Source organism: Prinia subflava, chromosome 22 (assembly GCF_021018805.1).
Source record: "Prinia subflava isolate CZ2003 ecotype Zambia chromosome 22, Cam_Psub_1.2, whole genome shotgun sequence".
Classification (NCBI taxonomy): Eukaryota; Metazoa; Chordata; class Aves; order Passeriformes; family Cisticolidae; genus Prinia; species Prinia subflava.
Window position 1 is genome coordinate 2,922,944 of NC_086268.1, and position 22,395 is coordinate 2,945,338.

The window sequence follows — 22,395 nt, forward strand, 5'->3', positions numbered from 1 at the left end:
CAGATTCCTCTTTCATCTTGGAAATTATAAATATATACATTTTTAATTGGTTAGAATGCCCTCATATATTCAAATACAGTGGCAGAGCATTGGGTGAACGACAGGAAAACGGAAGAGAAAAAATGCATGGTTTGTTCAGAGAAGTACCATGGATTTATTGTTACATGTGGGGGTACACCAAAGGCTTTCCTGGCATGTCAGAACCTCATTCCCAACCAGGAAAGTTCCAGAGAGGAAGAATTTGTGCTTAAAGAACAGCAGCCCTGGAAACCAGGAGACAGAAATGTCGTGATGTGCTTTGCTTCCTTGGGCAAAGCACTTCTGGGTGCCTTTCCCCATCCTATTCCCTCCTTTTACCTTGTATAAATGAGTCTCCCTCTCTTTTTGGGCAGGGAAAAATCTATTTCCATGTTCTAGGGACAATTTCAGGGGCAGCCTGGAGGTTTTTCCCCTCCATGCATAACGATAATCACAAATTGTAAGATCTTACCCCACTGCATGACTCGTCTGGGTATCCATGGAATCAAAATTGACTCAAAAAATGAAAATTGTAACACAGGAGTAAAGCTCAGTCTGGGCCCAGTGTAAAAACCAGAATTACTGCTGAATCTAAGACTGATGCACGTGCCCTTCCATTATTTAAACCAGGAGATTTTTAACTGGCTGGCAAAGTCAAATTTTCAGGCATTCCTTTGTTTGGCAGAGGCAAAAGGAACCCCAAATATTTCAAACACAGAGGCAGTGAATGAGAGTTTGCAAACGCCTCTCGTGAACTTGGGGATGCATTCAGATCACAGGAGCATAATGAGATATTCTGAATAATACAGCACAATATTCTGAGCAATATTTGATGCACATAATTACTGAGAATGTGCCTCACTGACTTTTCCAGGAGCAGGATCAACGCCCTGCAGGTCCTCACCAAGGATAGAATCTGTGGATTGCCACCCTGGACTGAGCTCAGGAACATCAGCAGTCACTGATTCCAGGTAAAAAAAACCTCGTGAATCCAAAGGAAAAAATATATTTGCATGGCATGAGAGTTGTAGCCATCCTACTGAAGAGCTAAAACAACTCCACAGATGAGGATGGAGCTCTTCCCAGTTTGGTTCTGGCCTTGGAATGAGAGCCCAGGTTAAACCAGAGCTCCCAAACCTCCTCTGGACTTGGCCACACATTTCTCAGTGCCCCCAAAAAAAGCTGAAATCAGCCAATCCAGGAATCCAATTAACTCCATAAAAAGATCTTGGACTCCAGCACTCATCCAGCAGCTCCAAAACCAAGGAGTCAGCCCCATCCCAACCACCCCAGAGAGGCTCCTGGCTGATCATTTCATCTTTTCAGTGCATCCCTCGGAACACATCTGGCTTTTCTGAAGCTGGGATCTTCCCCTCTGCTATTGACTAATACTGAAAATTCCAGCTGTGCATATTCATTTCCTCTTAATACCTGATCCCCCTCCATGGAAAATATTATTTTGAGGGAGAGCCCAATTAAATTGTGCAACTCTTTGCAACCTCTGGTGTTCCAGTATCAGGTGGGGAAGCAGCAGCAATGCTGGAAAATAGAGGATCTTCGGGAAACCCAGAGTATTATTAGGTTTGATGAGATCCATTTTCTTGATGGCTTCTGAAAGATCTTGGTGCTAATTAGCTAAGAATACCACTGAATTATTTAATTATCTCGACTTTTGTGCCATAAAATATGTTGTCATATCACACTCTGTCTTGCTGTTGCTCTTCATACTTAATGATGCCTTTAGAGTTCCTGATTTCCTTTGTTCTCCCTCTGCAAGTGGTTTTTGGTGGTGCTGGGGAAGGAGGGGAGAGCAGCAAGGGGAGGCCAAGGAAAAAAATCTCAGGTTTTAAAGAAATTTTGATGTGTGGGAAAATCTTTACACACGCTCAGCTCCATACACAAAGCGTGTCTCAAAGCTACACATTTATTGCTAATCCAAGCAGGAATTTTATCCAGAGGGAAAAAGGGCAGAAAAACACCATTTTTGGAAAAAAAAAAATTAAAATCGCCAAGGAATTTTTTTTTTTTTTACTAAGGAAGAGGTAAATTATGATAATTACTCTGACTGGTAGGGTCCTTAAGCATTACTAATTAGCATTTATTGCCTGGATTATTGAAACAATGTGTGTGTTCCCAAGAGTGAGGAAGAACTGGGATGCTCTTTCCTTGGGAGCCCTGGGAAAAAGGCAGGGCAGCAGGAAGGCGGCACAGTTGGCACCGAGGCTCCTCTCCCCGAGCTCCAGCCTCGTGCAGAACTGGAATTGTACCTTTGGGAAACCCACGCCTTGAACTCCTCAACCCTGCCTGCCTTCCCCCCTCCCGCCTCGCTCACGGAGAAGGGAACAAAATTTAGGGTGGAAAAAAGGGAAAAAAAAAATCATGGAAATGGTTTGGCGATGGTCAGAGGTGCAGATGAACATGGAATTAACGCTCTGGGAATTGCAGTGTCTCCTGTATTCCAGGGATTGTGCACAAACCTCCTACAAATAAACATTTCATTGCTCTAAAGCACTCTGAGCTATGGCCAAGCACTTCCTTAGAGAGGAATTAAAGGGTTAACAAATCCAACAAAAAATAGGAATATTGTGGTTATTTCCAGCTGGCATTTCAGCCGACTTTGTGAAGAGCTTGCAATCAGATTTCGGAATAAACTGCATTTTAATATCGAGCATTTATAATGTGATTGAAGTTCGGAATTAGAAATTGATCAGGAATTAATCAATCATCTAATCAGCACTAGCCACTACACAGCATCTCAACTGCAATTTGCTATCCAGCCCTATAAATCCTTAAGTACCTTGGAAATGATTCAGGGAAGAAAGGCAGTAAAAGTATTCTCCTTTTTTTTTTTTTTCTTTTTTAATTTTTTTTTTTCAAGCTGCAGCACCGTGTAACTTTAGGTCCTGTTAAACCCCTGGAAATAAAAGAGCAACAATGGAAAACTGCAGAATGCCTCGGATCTTTTATTTTTACCTTTTCCTGCCACCAAACCCTGTGCCTTTCAACTTGGGAGAGCAAGTTCCAACTCAGCCACAACGAGGTCAAAGTCACCGAGCTCAAAGCTATGGCTGCTGCTCAGACAAAACTCCCAGACACCAGAGTTTTGCAAAATTTACGATTTTTTTTAATAACTACATTAAAAAAAAAATCCCAAGCCTCACCTGCTTATCTTTCTCCTTTTTAATTATTTGCATCACATATTGCACGGAATATTTAGCAATGTGTTATATTAAATATAGTGGCAGCACGTTAGATATACTTTTAATTGAAAGTTGTTCCAGCCTGGTGGTTTTTATTTTAGTGCTGAAAAAGATCTTCAATCCTTATTAAGCTTTACTTATTCTATTTATTGATTAAAATAATGCCTAATATTTATTTTCTCTTCCATTTTCCTTGTAAAAAAAAAAAAAAAGGAATTTAGTTCACAGATTCGGTGGGGGTTTTTTCTAATGAAAACATAAAATCATGGAAACTGATGAAATTATTATTGGAAGAACTCTGTAACACTGAGACAAGAAAGCCTTGGAGCCACGGGAATAAAGCAAAAAATCAACCCCACGCGCAAACATCCCTCCTTTTGTCTGCAGAAGGTAAAAACCGCTGCAGGAATCGTTCTGGATCGAGTCCTGCCGGCTCGAAAAGAAACGGGAATTTATGGCGGGGCTGAGTTTTAGCAGCGCTGACATTTCTGCGGCTGCGGGGCACGGCCGTGGCTCAGAACCCCCCTGAACCCGCGGGAAGGGACGGGAGAAGGGCGGGGGGACTCGCTCTGTTCCAGCCGCTATTCCCCGCTTCCCCCGAGGAAAAGCACTCTCGGCAAGGCGCGGGATTCGCTCTCCTTCCCCCGCTCATTCCCATCCCCTCCGCTCACATATATAAATATATATATATATATAAATTTTGGGGGGCCGCCCCGCCGCGCAGCCCCCGCTGTGTCCCTTGCAAGCCCAGCCTGGAATTGCTGTGTCTGCGCCGCTCCAGACGGGCAGCGGCGGCTCCGGGCTCGGCTGCGCGCAGGGGCGCGGAGCCTGCGCGGGCTCCGTCCTCCCCCTCTCCCCCTTCCCCTCCCCTCCCCAGCCCTCCCCGCCCATTGTTTTGCCGCAGCCCCGCGCAACCCCCGCCCCGCACCGCGGACACAATAGCGACCCCCGGGGAGGGGACAGCGGGGACAGCCAGGGGGGCTCCCAACGCGGGGACCCCCCCCCGGGAGGCGCGGAGGGATGCGCGGGGATGGGACCCAGCCCAGCCCGGCAGACAAAGCGCTCGCCCCTTTTCCCTTTTTTTCCCTTTTCCCTTTTCCCTCTGCTGATGGGGGGGTGGAAATTGGGAGGAAAAGGGTAAAAAGCACCCCCCCCAAAAACCCGAATTTTTTTTTTTTTTTTTTTTTTTTTTTGCGGGTGTGGTAATGGCTGGACAAAGGTGCGGGGCTGCTCCGGATTCCAATTTGCAACGCCAAGCAGGTAACAGAAAAGAAATGCGGCTTTGGAATTAAAGAACGTTTGGAATAATTTAGAAATTCTGAAGGACAAGGCTTTCTTGGCGTTTTTGGGGTTTTTTTCCTCTTTTTCCCGCGGAGGTAAAACGCTCAATGAAATTACAGTGGCAAGAAAAAGCAGCTAAGATTCATTAAAAAAAAAATCAAAATCAAACAAGCAAATTTTTCCAGTTCAATAACTGTTAAACAACAGGAACCAGCAAACATATCCTAAAGCCCTTAAATACCAAAATGTTACACCGTCAATTAATTTTTGGTGCATCGTTTCAAGCATTTGCATTCAAATATGAAACAGTAATTCGGTGCCATAACAAGGTACAGTAACTTCATTATAAATCGCCTTGCAGAACAGAGATAAGAAATACAGTTCCAACCATAATTAATTTTACAGCAACGTAAAAAAATCTAATAATGAAAAACAGCAGCAGCAGGAAACATTTCGAACATTTCTGATTCATCATTTACATATCATATTGCCCGGAAAAGCAGCAAAGCTGGAAGTTCTAGAAAAGGACTCAAAGAAAAACTTCAGCATTTCTTTTTACTTTCCAACCATTAATACATGCAACCATTTTATTCTGCACTTTATTTTTCCAACCTATAAAATCCAAAAAAAAAAAAAAATCCAACTCGTCTCCTGGCTTTTTATTTTTATTTTTTTTTCCTCTCCTTTTTTTTTTAAATTTTTTTTTTTTTTTTTTTTTTTTTTTGGTGTGTCCATAGAGCACATTTCCAAGATTAATCGTTCGGTTTTAAACTTGGAAGCATGAGGCATGCTGGGATTTGAGCTGAGGTCAAGCACCAATGTACCGAGCTGTTACTGTTACGCTCTCAGGGTACTCTGTGTTGCTCTCAAGAAGGAGGGGGAAGGCAAAAAAAAAAAGAAAAAAAAATCAAAATTCAGGTCCTCTATGCAGTGGCCTGCAGCAAAAAATTCTCCCTGTTTTACCACAGGCGTGATGTTAATATTCCTCCATATGGAAATAGCGATATTTATAATTTTGCCTGTATTAATTGATATATCTGGGGATCGCCACGCACACCTCAATAACTGTATTTACATGCACCCATATCATGGATATCTTATCTACACATGCATATATAATAATCATTCTGTGTGTACACACATACACCCCCATATCTGGATCAGCTGGAAAATTATCTCGTGAATATACACACACACGTTAAAAAAGAAAAAAAAAATTTAAAAAAATCTCTGCGGTACGAACGCTAATTTTAATTTGATTTTTATACAGAAAATGGCCATAACCACCGCCCTACATCAGCCGATGGAGCTTAAGGAGGAGAAATACACTTATTTTTTCCCTTAAAAGGTCTCTAAACACTATTGTATGTGTGTGTATACGGCTCTAAATATACACACCCGCGCTCACACATATACACACAGAGAGAGGATATATTTCTAAAATAAAATAAAGATGTCAAAGCACAACTCACAGCTCCCAAGAGCCTAACCCGTGGATTTAAAAGCTAAACATCACAAGTTAGGGTCTCAGGGATTGAGAGGGGTGCAACAAACTAGTCCTTGCAAAAAAAAAGGAAAAAAAAAAAAAGAAATAGCAAAACCAACGGGGATCAAAAATAATAATCATAAAAAAAAGATCAAAAGGAGAAAGAGGAAAAGAATAGCAGGCAAGTTCAATTCATGGCTCAAGATTACAAAACAGGACACACAGGTGGAAGGAAAGAGCTTCTCTAAGGACCCTCTGTTGAGAGAATACATTCCATTTTTAATCGTTTATACAAAAAAAAAAAAATAATGACATGGCGCGGCAGGTTCCTTACAGCTCCCAACAAGGTCTCTTGCGACAAATACACGAAAAGTCTCCGCATTTAAATAACGAAGAGGAAGTTTGGGGCAGTGACGGAATTATTTTCATTGTTTCAACGAGAAGGAATGCAGAAATAAGAGCAGGAATCTGCAGGCTCGCTCCCGGCCCCTGGCACAAAGCGTGCAGCAGCAGCAGCAAGGCGCTGCCTCCCCGCCCCCTCCGCCAGCCCCGGGGATGGAGAAAAAACCCCCGAGTCGCCACAAAAGCAGGTAAAACTCACCCTTTGGAAGCGGGGGAGGCTCCGGTCGGCGGCGCTGGCAGGGCCGGGGGGGCCGGGGCAGTGCCCGCGCCGGGCTGCGCGCCCGGCGGGCTTTGACACCCGAGCGGCTGCGAGCGTGCGGTGTGTGCGCAGCCGGGGGAGGGAGGCGGCCCGGGAGGGCGGGTGTGTGCAGCTGGGCAAGCCGCTTGCATTTTTAAAACATCGCTCTCTCTTTTTTTTTTTTTTTCCTTTTTTTTTTTTTTTTTTTTTTTTTGGGGGGGGGTGTGGGGGGTGTTTAAAAAAAAAATAGGGGATGTATCAAGGAAAAGGGGAAAAAAATAAAAAAAAAAGGAGGTGGGGGGGTTGGTTGGGGGGGGTGGGGGGAGGAAAGGAAAAGGAACCGAATTCCTCCGCAGCTCCTCTCGCCCGCCGCCCTCCGCGCTGCCCGGCAATGCCGCTGCCGCCGCCGCTGTTGTTATTATTATTATGATGAAGAGACGGGGCTGGGGGGCTGCGGGAGCCGGGGCCAGCCCGGTGCCGGAGCGAGCCCCAGACTGTCAGCGGGGAGGAGGAGGAGGAGGAGGAGGAGGAGGAGGTGGAGGAGGAGGAGGAGGAGGAGGAGGAGGGAGGAAGGGCGCGGGCAGCAGCGCCGCAGCCCCGGCCGCCCTCCCCTGCCAGCCGCCGGCCGCGGCTTCAAAGGAAAACCTGGAGAAAAAGCCGCTCGCCCGGGAGAGGAGGGTGCGAGCCCCGCGCACACACAGCACACGGCACACACACACAAAGGGACTCCATCCTGCACCGACTCCTCTCTCCGAGCACCTTGTGCACCCCCAGCCAATGGAAATTTACGCCGGCCATAACCCAGAGCAGGATTTCGTCCCCAGCCTGCCACCTCCTTCCCTCCGCTCTTCTCCCCCTTCCCTCCCTCCCTCCCTTTCCTCCCTCTTTCCCCCCCCCACCCCCCCGCCCAAATAAATAATACGGATCCGCACCCTCCACCCAGCTCTGGAACCGCTTGAGGCCCAGCGGCATAAGCGGGGAGAAGCCGAAACGTTCCGGAGGGCCCGAGGTTAAAAATGCAAAATATCCGGCGCTGCCGAAGGCAGGTCCCCCCCGGCCCCGGCCCCGCCGCCGCCCGGCCGGGGGCAGCGGTAACAGGCACCATTACGGAACCATCATCATCATCATCATCATCATTCACTCCGTCCTTTTCTCACCTCCGGAGTCTCAGCCCATTCACCAAAGTCCTTCCTCGTCCAGGAGCTCAAATATTTTCTTTTTTTTTTTTCTTTTTTTTCCCTTTTTTTTTTTTTTCCTCCTTCTGGATCAGCCAGTCCCGACATCATTAAACTACAGTCCTCCTCTTCCTCCTCCTTCCTTCTCCCCCTCTCTGTCTCCCCCTATTTTTTATTTTTTTTATTTCAAAAAGGGGGAGCGGGGGGGTGGCTGGGGGGTGTGGGGGGGAAGCAGACATAGCTGCATGAAGTGGCTGCCTTTTCGAAAGCACATTTAATCTTTCCTGGCTCCCCTAGGCTTCGATGAATTAGAAGGGAAAGGAGAGGAGAGGGGGAAAGAAAAAATCCAGGCAAGGGAGGCTGTTGAGGGACAGCAAGCATCAGGCTCAAATCAACGACCAGATGAAAATGTACTAGACCACACTGCCCCCTCTCTTCCTCTCGCTCTGTCTCCTTCTCTCTCACACACTCTCACTCCTGGAAAGCTTCAGTGTCTGGTTACAGACTCTTTTGGATCCTTCCCCCCCCTCCCCACCCTCGCCCTTTGCCAACTATCCTAGAGATTCCTTGCATGCCTACTTAAATCTTTAACAGAATAAGGACCCGGCTCCCCCCGCCGCCAGCCCCGCACACACTCACACACTCACACACTCACACACACCATTGCTTTCCCTTCCCAATAATCTCTTAAGCTGCCGGCGCATCCCCGCCGCATCCCCGGCCCCGCCGCATCCCCGCCGGGCACCGGCCCCGGGACCCTCCGGGCAGCCGCTCCCCCTCCGCCTTCCTGAGGGGCTGCGGGGGCTGCAGGGGAAGCGGAGGGGCTGCAGCCCTTTCCCTCGCATCCCCGCGGCTGGCTGTGCATTTTAAAACAATAAAGCCCGGCGCTGGCTCTCGCGGGTGCCCCCCGCTCCCCCCTCCGCCACGCCGCAGCCGCCCGTGGAAATCGCACGCCCCGCGTCTGCAGTGAGGCAGGCAGACTGCCTGGCTCATGCCCGTGATGACTTTAGAGCTGACAACCTCCTCTCCTCGACCCCCCCTTCCCCTCCACACCCACCCCTGCGCTCAATGGCAGCGCCGCTGCCTCTCGCACCAGACTATATTTGCAATATGTGCTAATTTACCAGCTATATGCCCTTGGATTTTAAAATGAACTCATCAGTCAATGTTTCTGGTACCGATGCTCCCTCTCTCTCTCTCTCCCTCACACACACCCTCCACTGCAGACATGTTACTCATTCTCCAAGCATTTCCTCCCCGAATGTCCGTCAGACGCATATACACTTCATTGATCAAACCAAATCCCCTGATAACAATAAATAATAATACAGACAGTTAACATCAGCGGGGAGTGGAGCGGGGGGGCGCGGGGGGAGAGACAAAGATGACGACTAAATCTGCATTGTGCTCCGAGAGCCTGAGCCCTGCCTTTCCCAGAGATGCTCGGCACAATGCGGGGCGCAGGTAGCCCCAAAACCACGCTCACACCTCGTCCTGGGGCCTCCCCCAGACCCCCCAAAACCTGGGGATGGGGATGTCTAATAGCTGAATCCCACACGGGCTTCAAAAGGTGTTTATAGGAACAGGAGGTGGATCTGGCTATGGAGGAGAGGAAGCGCCTCAATAGAAGCAAAATACAGCGATAAATCCCGGCGGTTTCTTTGTTACGCTGAGCAGCGCACAGACACTCAGGAATTAAAGGTATCCAAAGGCACAAGGATTTCCAGAAACACCTTCTGAGCTCCCCTGAAATCCCTTTGTGCTGAAGGCAGGGAGCACCTATGCAAGAAGGCAGGGTGGGAAGAAGGGCTGTGAACCAACCCTCTGTCACCCGGGCCGGTGTTCCAAGGGCTTCGGGGCTGCCCTGCCTTTATTTCCCATTTTCTGGGGCTCAAACAGGGCAGGCAGGAGGTTGGGATCGCCCCTTGGGATTTTGGCTGCTTAGGCAGCTTGTGTGGGTCTGGCAAAGAGAAAAGTGGCTGCAGTGTGAGTGTTCGGGAAGTTGGGGAGGGTGGGGCTATCTAGAAATCTTTGACTCACTGGGGTAACTCCCTGAGCACAGGAATCAAATTATTGCTCCGAGCGAGCTGCGTTTTATGAGCAGCAGCCTCAGAGTGAAATTCTGCGTGCACACAGAGCTGGGGACAGCTAAAATAAACGCGTGGAAATAAACACACTGTCCATAATTCAATTATTGGGCGCAATGCAGAAGTCTCTGGGTGATGGAAGAGGTGGGATTATGCAGCAAAGTCGGTCTGGGAATCCACGGATACAAATTTTCTTATTTATATCGGCATAATCCTGATTGGCACCAGCCTAGATAGGGGAAGACTCAAACCCTGTGTACTGAAGGATCTAATCTTTGGGAAAAGTAGTCTGGATTAGTGACTGGATCTGCCAACCATCCTTTCACTGAATTTAGAGTCTCTCACCACCACTGCAACATTTTGCCATCACACAGAGCATTTCACACCCATTGTCTCCTTATCTTCCTTCCCAATAAAAAAAATGTTTGATTTTTTTTTTCCCAAAGTTTTGTGGCAAACACATAATTTCTTTACACACTTTAGCCAAGCCTTTGGAGGATACTTATTTCAAGCAGTTAACACCTGACCCCAATTTTTGTGGGTAATTAGTGAGCTAGATAACCACACAAAGTGGGTAATTATTTAGTACCCAAGGGTACTGTACAAGAGGGTAGAGGCTGGCGGTGTTAACAAAAGCACATCCCTAATTATTGTATCCATCCTGATGTTTTAGGAATTGTTACTTCCACCTAATGATCCATGATAAATCAGGAAACTCTTCTGCTTCCCTTAGCACGGGATAACCAAGGGCAGAGCCAGGGGGAGGCAGAACTTCCATGTGTGAAAGCTCCACAGAGGAATCCCCTGGAAGTGCCTGCTCCGGGCCAGCCTGAGAAACATCCCTAAGCTTAAGCATCCCTAAGTTTAGGCATCCCGAAGTTTAAGCATCCCTAAGTTTCAGCATCCCGAAGTTTAAGCATCCCTAACAGCCCCCAGGCTGCTGGGGAAGGCTGCAAAAGCACCTGGGAAGTTTGCAGGGAGGGCCTCGGGCTCTGCTTCTGGCTCAGGTAACGCTGGATCCTGTGCACAACAACAACCTCCATCCTTGCTCCTGGAAAATCACCTTAAAGCTGTATAAAATTGGGGTGTTTTGTCTTTGGGGAAGGTCAGAAATGCCAGGGAGTTGCACCAGGGAGAAGAAAAAAAAAAAATCACATTTGATGAGTTTCAATTATCTGTCAATATTTCTGTTGCCACAACCACATTTCACCCACTGAAAATGTTTCATTTTCAGGAGGATTGTTCCCAAATTTAAGAAGGAAGAAATGGGAACTACATGGAAATAGAAACAAAATAAGATTCAGTTGTTAAATCCATACAAATATCCCCAAGGCAGGTGTGAGGAGGGTGCCAGACTGGTTTAGGTGACAGGAAAAGGAACAAAAGGCCAGAAAGTAAAACTCAACAAGTTCCACCTCAACGTGAGGAAGAACATCGGAGGTGGCAGCGCCCTGGGACAGCTGCCCAGGGAGGTTTTGGGCTCTGGAGCATCCCAAGCCCGGCTGGATGTGTCCCTGTCCCTGCCCCAGGTGACCCTGCCTGCCCAGGGGGCTGTTCTGGGTGATCTCCAGAGCTCCCTCCCCACCTCCGGCACTCTGTGAGAGAATAAAAAGTTGATTTTAATCAGCAGCACCACGTGTAAAGAAGTGTTGGCTGGAAACAGATCCATGACCTGGAACAGAGATCCCCCATCCCCTGCCCACTGCCTGAGCACTTCACACTCACTTAAGGACATCCTACAACCAAGACATTACGCTCAGAGGAAAAGCACTTTCCTCTTTTAATTGCTTTTATGAATCACCACCCACATCCGGACACTTCATTTACTGGAGTCCAGCAACCCTGTTTTGCAAAACACTCGAATTCCAAAATGTTAAAGGCCTCCAGGCTGGCAAAAAAAATAAAAATAAAATAAAAATAGAGGTGTCGTTCTGTTTGATTTGATCCCAGCTTTGCATTTAACTCAACTTGCTGCTCTGAGCCAGGCACTACACAAAAAACCCACAACTGGCAGCATCACCTGGGCCTGTGACCACCAGGAATTCAAAATTTAAACAGAGAAAATTTGAGGGGTTTCCACAACTTCTCGTATTTCTCTATTGTTTTGTGGTTTGTTGGGTTTGGTTTTTTTTTTTTTTCTGGAGTGAAATAACCACAACTGAAAGAGGCCTGAAAATTGTTCTCATATTTAAGAAGGGGCCAAGTCTCTGCAGTCCATTTATAAATAAATATAAATAAAATTGGTATCCCCTCCTCTAATCCTCTCAGGGACATGGTTTGCAGGAAATTCTTGCAGAAATGGAGTGAAAGCTTGCAGAGAGAAGCTGGAAAACAGAAAGGAAGAAGGAATTTAATCATGGAGACAGGATCAAAGGAAGGAGAGGCCTTGGTAGGTGCTGTTATAGCAGAAAGTAGAGTAAATACAAACTATTACATTTTTTTTTCCTCAGATCAATTGGAATTAGCAATTCAAAGGGGAAGACACACAGGAGAAGGGAGGAAGCTTTAGGGACTTCAGCATTAACTATAAAACCTTGAGGCCTTTTTGAGACCAGTCAATAACTTCACTCTGGGCAAAATGGGCAGAGATCATTTAGGAAATAAATTTAAAATATTGGTTAGAGCTCAGCTATAAGGACAGCACGTATGAGAATAGTTCCCAAATTAATAAAATGTCTTCAGGGGAGTAAAAAAGCATTCAGTAACAGAAATTAGGAATTCAAATGGTGTGAGGAAAAGTAAAATTCAGAGTGTGAGGCACTCTGGAAAGCAAAATGGGCAAAGTTGTCATAATTTGGACACTTCCAGAACTTCTTGACAACCAAAAGCTTCTGATCTGAGCCTCACTGTTTTGCCAAGCAATTCCACACCAAATCCCTGATAAAATCAACATTTTGTAGAAAGACAGAACCATCAGGACAGCACTCACCACATCCCTGGAGGGCTGTGAGTCCTTGGAGAAGCTGCAGTGTCCACGTTGCCTTTGTCCCCCTCAGCTGATGCCCTGGATTGAACAGAGAGGACAGAGCACGGTTCAAAATCCTCTCAGTCCCATTTCACCACCAAAATTCTCATTCCCTGTCCCATTTCCCCATCAAATTCTCAGTCCCATTTCACCACCAAAATTCTCATTCCCAGTCCCATTTCCCCATCAAATTCTCAGTCCCATTTCAACACCACCAAATCCTTTTCACCCAGAAACTTTCCCCTCCAAACCTGCAGGTTTTGCCTCCCCCAAGCACTAAAAATCTGGATTTTCCCCCCACTCCCAAATCCTGCCAGCAGGTTCTCCTTGAGCTCCAGCTCCACCCCTCCCTGGATAATGGGGGAAAATTGAAATAATAAAGGGGAAAAGCCATTAAATGATTGGTTCTTGAGGTGGTAAAGCAAGAAAAAAGGAAAACGAGGCAGTGAGAAAGGCCCTGGAACTCTGCACTCACTGAAACCCAGGATTAGAGAAAAGGGAAGAATTCAACAAAAGGTCAGCCAAAGTCACAGAGGGATTTGGAGAGAAAGGTTACAAAGATCCATCCAAAATCAGAGAAGTGGGAACATCATACCCAGAATTTGTGCTTTGTCTGTGGGGAGTTCCCAACCTGCCCTGATCCCCAGTTCTCCTAAAACAAAATGGATTTAACCAAACTGAAACTCAAGGTGAAACTCAAAGTTACGTGGATGAAGTCACACAAATAATGATTATATCACTGTGGCATGATCTGCCAATTCCCACTCACATAAAGCACCCAAACCCCTCAGGTTTCAGATTTGGTGGCTTTGGGGCCACCAAAAGTTTAAGACTCGATTAATTCAGAACGTTAAAAAAGCTCCAAGAGCCTCATTTCTGTCTTAGATAAATCTAACCTGGTTTGAGGATTTAATTTCTTAAGATTTGAGGTTTCACACTGAAATCTGGTAAATTTTGAAGTACATCAGTTACTAAGAGATGGAGCTGTATGAACATGTTACCCTACAAGGCTTCCACAAAAAAAAAGGCTTGTCAACATTTAATGCTTTTCTAAACTTTAATTCAAATTCCAATAGAATCATTGCATGAAACGGTGGAGTCCCTTGATCAAACCTTTCTCCTTTTTTTTATTTTTTTTTCTGAACAAGCCAGTAAAAATAATACCTGTTGAGGCTGTTCAATTGGAGCTGAAACTGCTGAACTTAAATTCAACTTGCAAAAAGTTTTGGGACATTTTGGCAACCTGAGCTGGCAGGAAGAGTGGAAAAATTAAATTAAAGATCCCTGAGATGGAGAGAAGAGTTCGAATGACTTGTATTTCAGTAGGAAAGGAGTGCTGGGGTCACTATGGAAAATAAAGATTATAATTCCCAGATTGGAGGCTGCACTCCACAGATCCATTCCCATCTCCTCCAGGAGTTCACTGGACTCTTGTCAATCCTTGGTGACAACTCTTGCACCTAAGAAAGGACCCTGAGCCTTCATTAACGTCTGGGAAGAGCCCTGAGAGAGCAGAGGAACCTCAAAGCACCAGAATTCTCCAGCATCCCCCAGACCTCCTGTCAGACTCCTCACCCTTCTCACCAGCCCTGCTTTCTTTTTAAAGAGAGGCTGGAATTACTTCAAGGATGAAACAAAGACGTCTTTCCCAGGTTTTGTGTTACTACACCTGACACAATTTAAAGAAGGAAAAAAAAAAAAAAACCCAAACCATACTTCTTGCAAGAAAAAAAAAACCCCATGTTCCAGCCATTGCTTCAGAGTGAAACCCAAGGGTAGGACACCAAAATATCTTCTCCAGCTGGTGGTGGGTGCAAGGCACCGTTCCCTGCTCAGGGACAGGCAGGGCTGGCCCAGAGCCAGCAGAGGAATCCCAAAGCTGCAGTGAGGATTCCCAGCCTGTCCCAGCCCTGCGGCTCCACGCGCTCACCGAGACTCTGAGCCTCTCCTTCCTCTTTCCTTGACCCACCCAGACTGCAAATTCCTGCCGAAAAGGGATCTCTCCTCACTCAGGGATGCTGAAATATTTCGGTGTTGCTACCAGAGAAATGAAAGGTCTGGGTTCTCCAGCTGGGGAATTCCGTCTGCAGAACTGGACACAGAGATCTCCACAGCCCAGCTCGTGTCCAGCCACTCACTGCTGCTGGGAGGGGATTAAAACCCAGGGAGCCACGTCTGGAGAGGGATGTGACAGACAGGGCGAGCGTCAGGACCGAGCTGGGCCCGGCAGACGCTGCTCAGTGTGCCAGGAATAGCAGCGGGAGGTGCCCTCTGCACTGGTGCATCGCCTCACTGCAGCCTCTGCTCCACCCCAAACTCGCAGCTCCTCCTGGCCCTAATGCAAAGAGACAGCCTCAGCACTTCCAGGAGAGGCAACGTGAAGAAAACAGGCAGAAAAATCTGAATTTCAGCTTGCTTACTGTGAGAATAAATCACGTTACGAAGGGTTTTTAATGTGTTGTAATAACGTTCTGGAGTCCATTGCATAAAAATAGGTTTGGATGATCAATTTTATCAATATTAACACTGTAAAGCTAAAAAAATAAAGGTGTCAGCACAGAGACAGTCCATCAGCAGCATTTCTTCCCAGTGTGATCCTTGCAATTCCAACGTGAGTGTCTCTGAACAGCTCATTCAGGATCAGCTCCTCTGCCTTTACAACTCCCCTGAGAGGGAACAAGGACCTCTGTTTTACAGGCAGGGAACAGAACCAAAGAAAAATGAGTGACTCATCCCAGACCCCACAGGGAGTCCACGGCAGGACTTGTGGGCCTGCACCGAGGGCTTGACAAAGAAAATGAAATGGTTTCACTCTGAAGGGAGAGGCTGTGCAGTCTCTGCCCCATAAATGATAAAACAAAACAACCCCCACGAGCTGCACACCAACAAGAGCCAAGATTAAAAGGACAACCTTTATTCACCTGGTGTCTCCAGAGCTCCAGGCTCCCACAGGAAACACCAATCCCCAGGGAAAGCCCTTCAAACCCACCTTTACCTGGGATAATTCAGCAGCAGCCCCTAATTCTCACAGTTTGGCCCACATGGGTGGTCCCTGCTCCTCGCTGGCCCACCTGGAGCCAAGAGCAGCAGCAGCTCCTCAGTGATTATTTGATCACTTCCCTGCTTAATTGCCAGTTTTAATTACTGGCGTGGCAACAAGAAAAAGTCAATCTGGCAATGGAAATCCATTATTTGAACAACTTCTGCCCCTTCCCTCAGACACAAACTATTGCTCTGTGAGCCATTCCTGATTAACAAGGGGCCCTCGTGGGAAAGCCACTGGGTTTCATTTCCTTCAGCTGACAGCCCCAAGCCCCTAAAAAGCAAGGGCAAAACAACTTTTATTTTATGGTGGCAAGATGACACTGTTTTTCCCCTTGCCATTTTCCTTCAGGAAGATATGTTAGCACTACATTTGCTCCTCCATGTGGTGGGATTTCTTAAATAAAAACGTATGTTCTATACGTCTGAGCTTGGAACCAGAGCTGCATTAGCCTGTTAACCATCCACGTTTGCTTCAGACTTGGCCAGCCACCTCGAAAACCTGCCAAGACCTCTCTGGCAGCGTTCTCCTCCCAGTTCCAGGAAAACATGGAATATTCAAAGAATTTCAGGGCCTCCCGGCTTCGTTTGTCACCACTCTCCTTGCCCACTTAGAGCTAAATCACAGGCAAATTGCTCTAATGCCCTATTAAAGATTTAAACACGGTCTTCTCCAGAGGAGGGTATCTGAGGACAGGCCTCTGCTGATCCATAATGCAAAAGCCCCGTTCAGATGTGATGCAATGTGGCAGGGAGGGAGCTGCTTCACTGCCCTGCAGCTTCCCAAGGGGGTTCTGTCCTGTTCGGGCTTTGAAACCTCCCTCAGCTGCTCAGGAGAAGGAGAGATGGGTTCTGTGCCTGCTGTTATCCCAGAAAGGGCTGCAGGCTGACACAGGGCAGGGCTGGATGGGATTTGGGGAATAAATTCCTCCCTGGCAGGGTGGGGAGGCCCTGGAATGGATTTCCCAGAGAAGCTGGGGCTGCCCCATCCCTGGCAGTGTCCAAGGCCGGGTTGGATGGGACTCGGAGCAGCCTGGGATGGTGGAAGGGGGTGGAATTAAATGATTTGTAAGGTCCCTTCCAACCCAAACCATCCTGGGATTCTGAACCCTTTGAGATTTCAGAGTAAGAAGAGAAGAAAAAAGTGAATTTCCAGCAGAGCTCATCACTCCTGGGGTGAAGGCGATGCTGTTAAAGACAGACACACAGACAGTGTCACTGCCACAGCTTGGCTGGAGCTGACACAGGGACAGGGACGTGACCAAGGACATCGATCTCATAACCCAAATTCAGAGCAGAATCCCTGGGAATGGCACCTGGAAACATTCCCTCTACTTCAGCCAGGAGCCAGCTCCCTTTAAAGAGGAAAATCCCGAGTGAACCAAGTCACTCCTGACCAAGAGCAAACACTGGCCCAGAGAAAAAGGTTTTAAATAATTTGGAGAGGTTTTTTTTTTTTCTAACAGAGAATAAACCCTCCCTGTGATTTGGGCTGCCCAGCAGACTTTTCTTGACTCCCAGCACTAATTCCTGGATTAAACATTTAACCCTTGACTTGAGTATGGATTGAGAGCTCCCTGTTGCTGAGAGCTGAGTAATAAACTAAACATAAAAAATGATATAATATTATAAATATTGCATCTATAATACTATACATTATAAGCCATATTTTCTTACATTATGAAGTTATTGTGCCATATATGATTTACATAAAAATAAATATGATATTTCTGAGCAGTGACTTCTATCCTAAAACCTCCCACCAGCCCTGATTCAGCAGCGTCACCTTTACTAACACAGAATGCACTGGACACCAATTGTATTTTTTCCATTAACACCTCCCCTGGTTAACTCCTCATTCATTAATTATTCTCACATGCAAATGAAGGCAAGCACGTGACTGAATAATCTCAGGGCTCTTATAAAATCAGTTCCTTTCCCGCTTCAGAAGGGAAGGGCTCTCTCTAAAATCAGCTGTAGATCTGCAGCAGAGAGCAGTGGAGCCTCCCCTTCTTCCCTCTCAATTTCCTTCCTGTTTTCCCATCTTCCTTTCCAATTTCTTTCCAGTTTTCCCTTCTTCCCTTCGAATTTCCTTCTTATTTTCCTTTCTTCCCATCCAATTTCCCTCCTGTTTTCCTTTCTTCCCTTCCAATTTCCTTCCTGTTTTCCCTTCTCCCCTCCCCTCCCAATTTTTTTCCTCTTTTCCCTTCTTCTCATCCAATTTCCTTCCTGTTTTCCCTTCTAATTTCCTTCCTTTTTTCCCTTTTTCCCTCCCAATTTCCTTTTTTCCCTTCTTCTCTTCCAATTTCCTTTCTGTTTTCCCTTCTCCCTTCCAATTTCCTCTTTTCCTTTCTTCCCTTCCAATTTCCCTCCTGTTTTCTCTTCTTCCCTTCCAATTTCCTGTTTTCCCTTCTTCTCATCCAATTTCCCTCCTGTTTTCCTTTCTTCCCTCCCAACTCCCTTCCTCTTTTCCCTTCTTCTCATCCAATTTCCTTCCTTTTTTCCCTTCTTCCCTCCCAATTTCCTGTTTTCCCTTCTCCCTTCCAATTTCCTCTTTTCCTTTCTTCCCTTCCAATTTCCCTCCTGTTTTCTCTTCTTTCCTTCCAATTTCCTGTTTTCCCTTCTTCCTTTACAATTTCCTTCCTGTTTTCCCTTCTTCTCATCCAATTTCCCTCCTGTTCTCCCTTCTTACCTCCCAATTTCCTTCCTGGTTTTTTTGACTCTTTTCCCTCCTCTTCCTCATTCTTTTTTCCAAACCCTCCTCATCCTTTGTGAAAGGAAACACAAAAAGGGGAATTTGAGGCCCCTGCCAGGCTGCAGCCCCCGCTCGGAGCCGCTCTGGGGTGCCCTGGCTGCTGTTTGCTGTCAGAGGAGACGAGAGGCCACTCCAAACCCCAGCAGAACAAACTCCTCACTAAATCCACACCAGTGCCATTAATCCGGGAATGGGTTTGACCTGATGCTTGCAGCAATTCCTCAAATCTCCCTTAAGCTGGGCAGCACAAAGGGGCTGCCTGCACTGGCCGGGGACTGTGTGACCCCAAACCTCACACCCATCTCAGGATGGTTTGGGGGTGAGCTCACACCCAGGAGAGGCTGGGAAGGCACAGCCAGGTGTGATCCCCACTGCTGCTGAAACTTCTGGGAACGCCAGGCTGAGCAGGAATTCATTTCTTGAGCAGGAGAAAGGCCACAGGCCATGTTCAGGTGCAGATCTGTCTCACCTGGATGCTGTTCCCAGCCCTCCAGTGCTGCTCTGCCTGGCCATGGATGTCCCTCCCCTCCCTCTGCTCTCATCTGCACTGGACAGGAACCTCTCACATCTGGAGAGCTGCCCTGAACCCTGCAGCTGTCAGTGAGCCCATGAGAAGGGCAAACATCCACTGATATCACCCTGGTTTTGAAGACTTCTTTAAGCTTTCTGTTATGTTCTTCATATTGGAGTCAGAAGTTTCACCTTATCACATTTTCTACTATAAACACTGGCCATGTTTTGCTAACTGTCTTTTATTGTTTACATATTTCTAGGTAGGAGGAGAAATGTGATTAACAGTTAGCTTGACCAACGTGGATTGAGAGGTGGAATTCCATCCTCCAATCCACGGGCACCATGGGAAATGTATAAAACTGGGTTTTGTAAATAAATTTGCCTTTTTTCCTGCTTCGCTCACCAGCGTGTCCTCATGTGGTTCTTCCCGTGTCCACTGTAACACACCCCCCTTCCCTTTTATTTGCCAGTGGGAAATTCTGTGCTCAGTCCTTTGGAGGAGCCACCCACGGACTGGGCCACGCTCCAGAGGTCCCCAAAATTTCCCCCCATAGTGACCAGAATTAGCAGCTTTGGACAGCCCAAATCTTCCCACTGGATTTTCCCTGCTCCTGTGTTGCTGCTTTTCATCCCAAACCTTTCATCCCAAACCTAAACTCAGTTCCAAATTTGTTACAATGAACGCCCATAATTCTGTGTATGGTTATTACACACATCAGTATCTAATCTGTTCTAGACTTGCAAAGGTCCCATTAACTTCTAAAATCAATTAGGTTCCTTTTCCTTTTAATTAACTGCTGGTGGAACAAGAGTTACTTTATAAAACAGTTTCAATTTGTCACTATTTAATTTCAGTGCCCGTCTCCTTGCACTCACTTTGTGGAATTGAGAGATTCCCTCCTGTCCTTTCTTTTCCTCTGAACATCCATTGGTTTTTTTTCTTTCTGACAGGAATGGTTCAGTGCATCCATTTCAGATTTATCTCTGCTTTTTGCTGGCACCTTTTTAGCCACTTTTTGTCCTCTCGGATTTGGTGGAAGAGCTCCTGTGCCATGTTAGTGCCTTTGGACCCCAAAATTTCCCTTTTGTGTCGAGCAGGGGTTTATCCACTCCAATTTTATAAGAGGAACGAGGCCTAAAATGTTAATAAAAATTTAAAATTCATGGGTTGAGTTATAAATCTACTGGATATGACAAAAACAACCAGCAAAGGCTGGTTGCCCATCAAGAATTCAATGATTCCTAAAAAGGGTCTGGAGTGGAGGTGATGGGAAGGAGGAGCCCCTGCTTATAAGACAGAAAGAAGAATTTCAATTTCTTTCCATGTCTGCCCCAGAAACCTGATTCTTGAACTTATTTCACCGGGAAACAGGGCCATGACATTGCACAAAGAGGCCAACTTCACCCTATAGCAGGAACAGTCTATTTGCTCAGGGAGAACACATTTTATATCTTGAATGTATAAATCTAAATATATGCAAGTGGGACTGCCTGGAGCACCAGCAGAGTCAGGGCAAGCAGGAGTTTTATCTCATTTAAAGAGAAAATTAAAGGAAGGGGGGGAATGCATTCCCAAATATTTTGGATTTTCCTCTGCTGTGGGAAATTTCCAGACATGAGATTTCTTTTCTGTTCCAGTTTGCTTTTATTGCTTGAACCCTGCTAGCCCAACACCACAATTAAGAGTTTGTCCCTGATTAAAGCCTGAGTGGACAAAGAATTTATCCCAAAAAATCACACTGGAAAGGCTGAACTTGGTTTTACACCTGAATCTCCAAACTATGAAGAGGGAAAAGTGAGAAGGGGAAGGAAAAAATGGTTAAAAATTGGTTAAATTGGTTAAAAGAGAGAGCTGTGCATTCCTGTCTCTGCTGTGGCCTCAGACTGTTCATCTCCAAACACTGAGCTGCTCCACACCAGCTCATCCTTCCACTGAGAACTGGATTTGGTGTCCCCATCTCACTGGAAGGATGCCTGTGTCCCTTACAGATTAAAATTTTATACTTTTAAACTCCAACACACGCGCACAGAGAGAGAACTTCCCTCTCCTGGCATCCCCGAGGGCGTGAGGAGCAGCATTTCTGAGTCTGGGGAATAAAATTGGTTTATTTTGAACTGTCTGATCAGCTGTCAGAGTCCAGATCAATTCATGCAGAACCCCATCATCATCATCATCATCATCCTCATTATCATTTGCTGTGCTTGGAATTCCAGTTATGGCAGGAATTCTCTCCATATCACACAGATTTAGAAACGGCATCAATAGAACACTCAGGGCCTTATTCATGAAACAATGACTCATTCTGGCATTCCACTCCACCTCATCCCAGCCCTTACACAACTTTTATGGACAAATTTGACTCGAATGCATCTGATTGAGGAGGGTGGCAGTGGCTGTGGAAATAGAGGGAACTCACTTTTTATTAAAAAAAAAAAAAAAGGGGAAAAAAAAATCCCTCTAATGATGAAAGTTTCATCTTCCACAAGCATCAGAGCCACGTGAGAAGAGAAAATCTGCCATGAGCACTACTGTGAGGATTTTCTTGCTGCCCAGCAAGCCAGAAGAATTAAATATTTCAGAACACAACACTCAAGTAGCAATTCTGGGCAGATAATTTCAGTGGTGCTCTACAAGAGGCTTAAAAGCTTCCCTTAATATGCACTTTACAACTGTGGCAAACTGATGATGGTGCGAGACCACAAAATATTTCCTAAATCATTTCCCTAATGACCTAAAGCTTTCAGATGGGCTGGTTGTATTTTCCGTGTGTGATTTAAATGAGGATTGAGTTGAAAATTAAAGATTAAGACAGAACAAGAGCTGTCACCTGTCTCTCAGAAATGCACCTGTATTACAAACAGGGCAGGATGCCTACACAGCAAATGCAGGATGATTTTTGGGTCAATACTGACTTCATCTGCGCAGAGCACATCCAAATATTGGGTTTTTCCATGCTCCAGCAGCTGGAATACAAAGTTTTTAGGGATACACTGGTTCCCAGCCTGTGGGAGTTTGAACCATTGGTAAACTGGGATATGCTACAAAATACTCTGAATTTTTAAATGGAGAGATCTCAGCACAAATGACCATTTTACCTTCTCTTTGTCCTTTCAAGCTCCTTCCTGACTGCTGGGTGCATGGCTGGGATTTTGGGATGCATGGCTGGAATTTTGGGATGCATGGCTGGGATTTCAGGGTGCATGGCTGGGATTTTGGGATGCATGGCTGGGAT

General features: G+C 46.3%; 1 long non-coding RNA gene across 1 annotated transcript in view; it reads right to left on the reverse strand.

Moving 5' to 3' along the window:
• Positions 1–7,836: 7,836 nt before the first annotated feature.
• Positions 7,837–22,395, reverse strand: part of LOC134561095 (uncharacterized) — a 141,159-nt gene continuing 126,600 nt past the window's right edge. Inside the window, exons 13-14 of the long non-coding RNA XR_010082855.1 lie at positions 12,817–12,891; positions 7,837–12,211 (exon numbers count right to left, since the gene is read on the reverse strand). This is a non-coding gene — a long non-coding RNA (uncharacterized LOC134561095). The remainder of the gene's footprint in view (positions 12,212–12,816; positions 12,892–22,395) is intronic.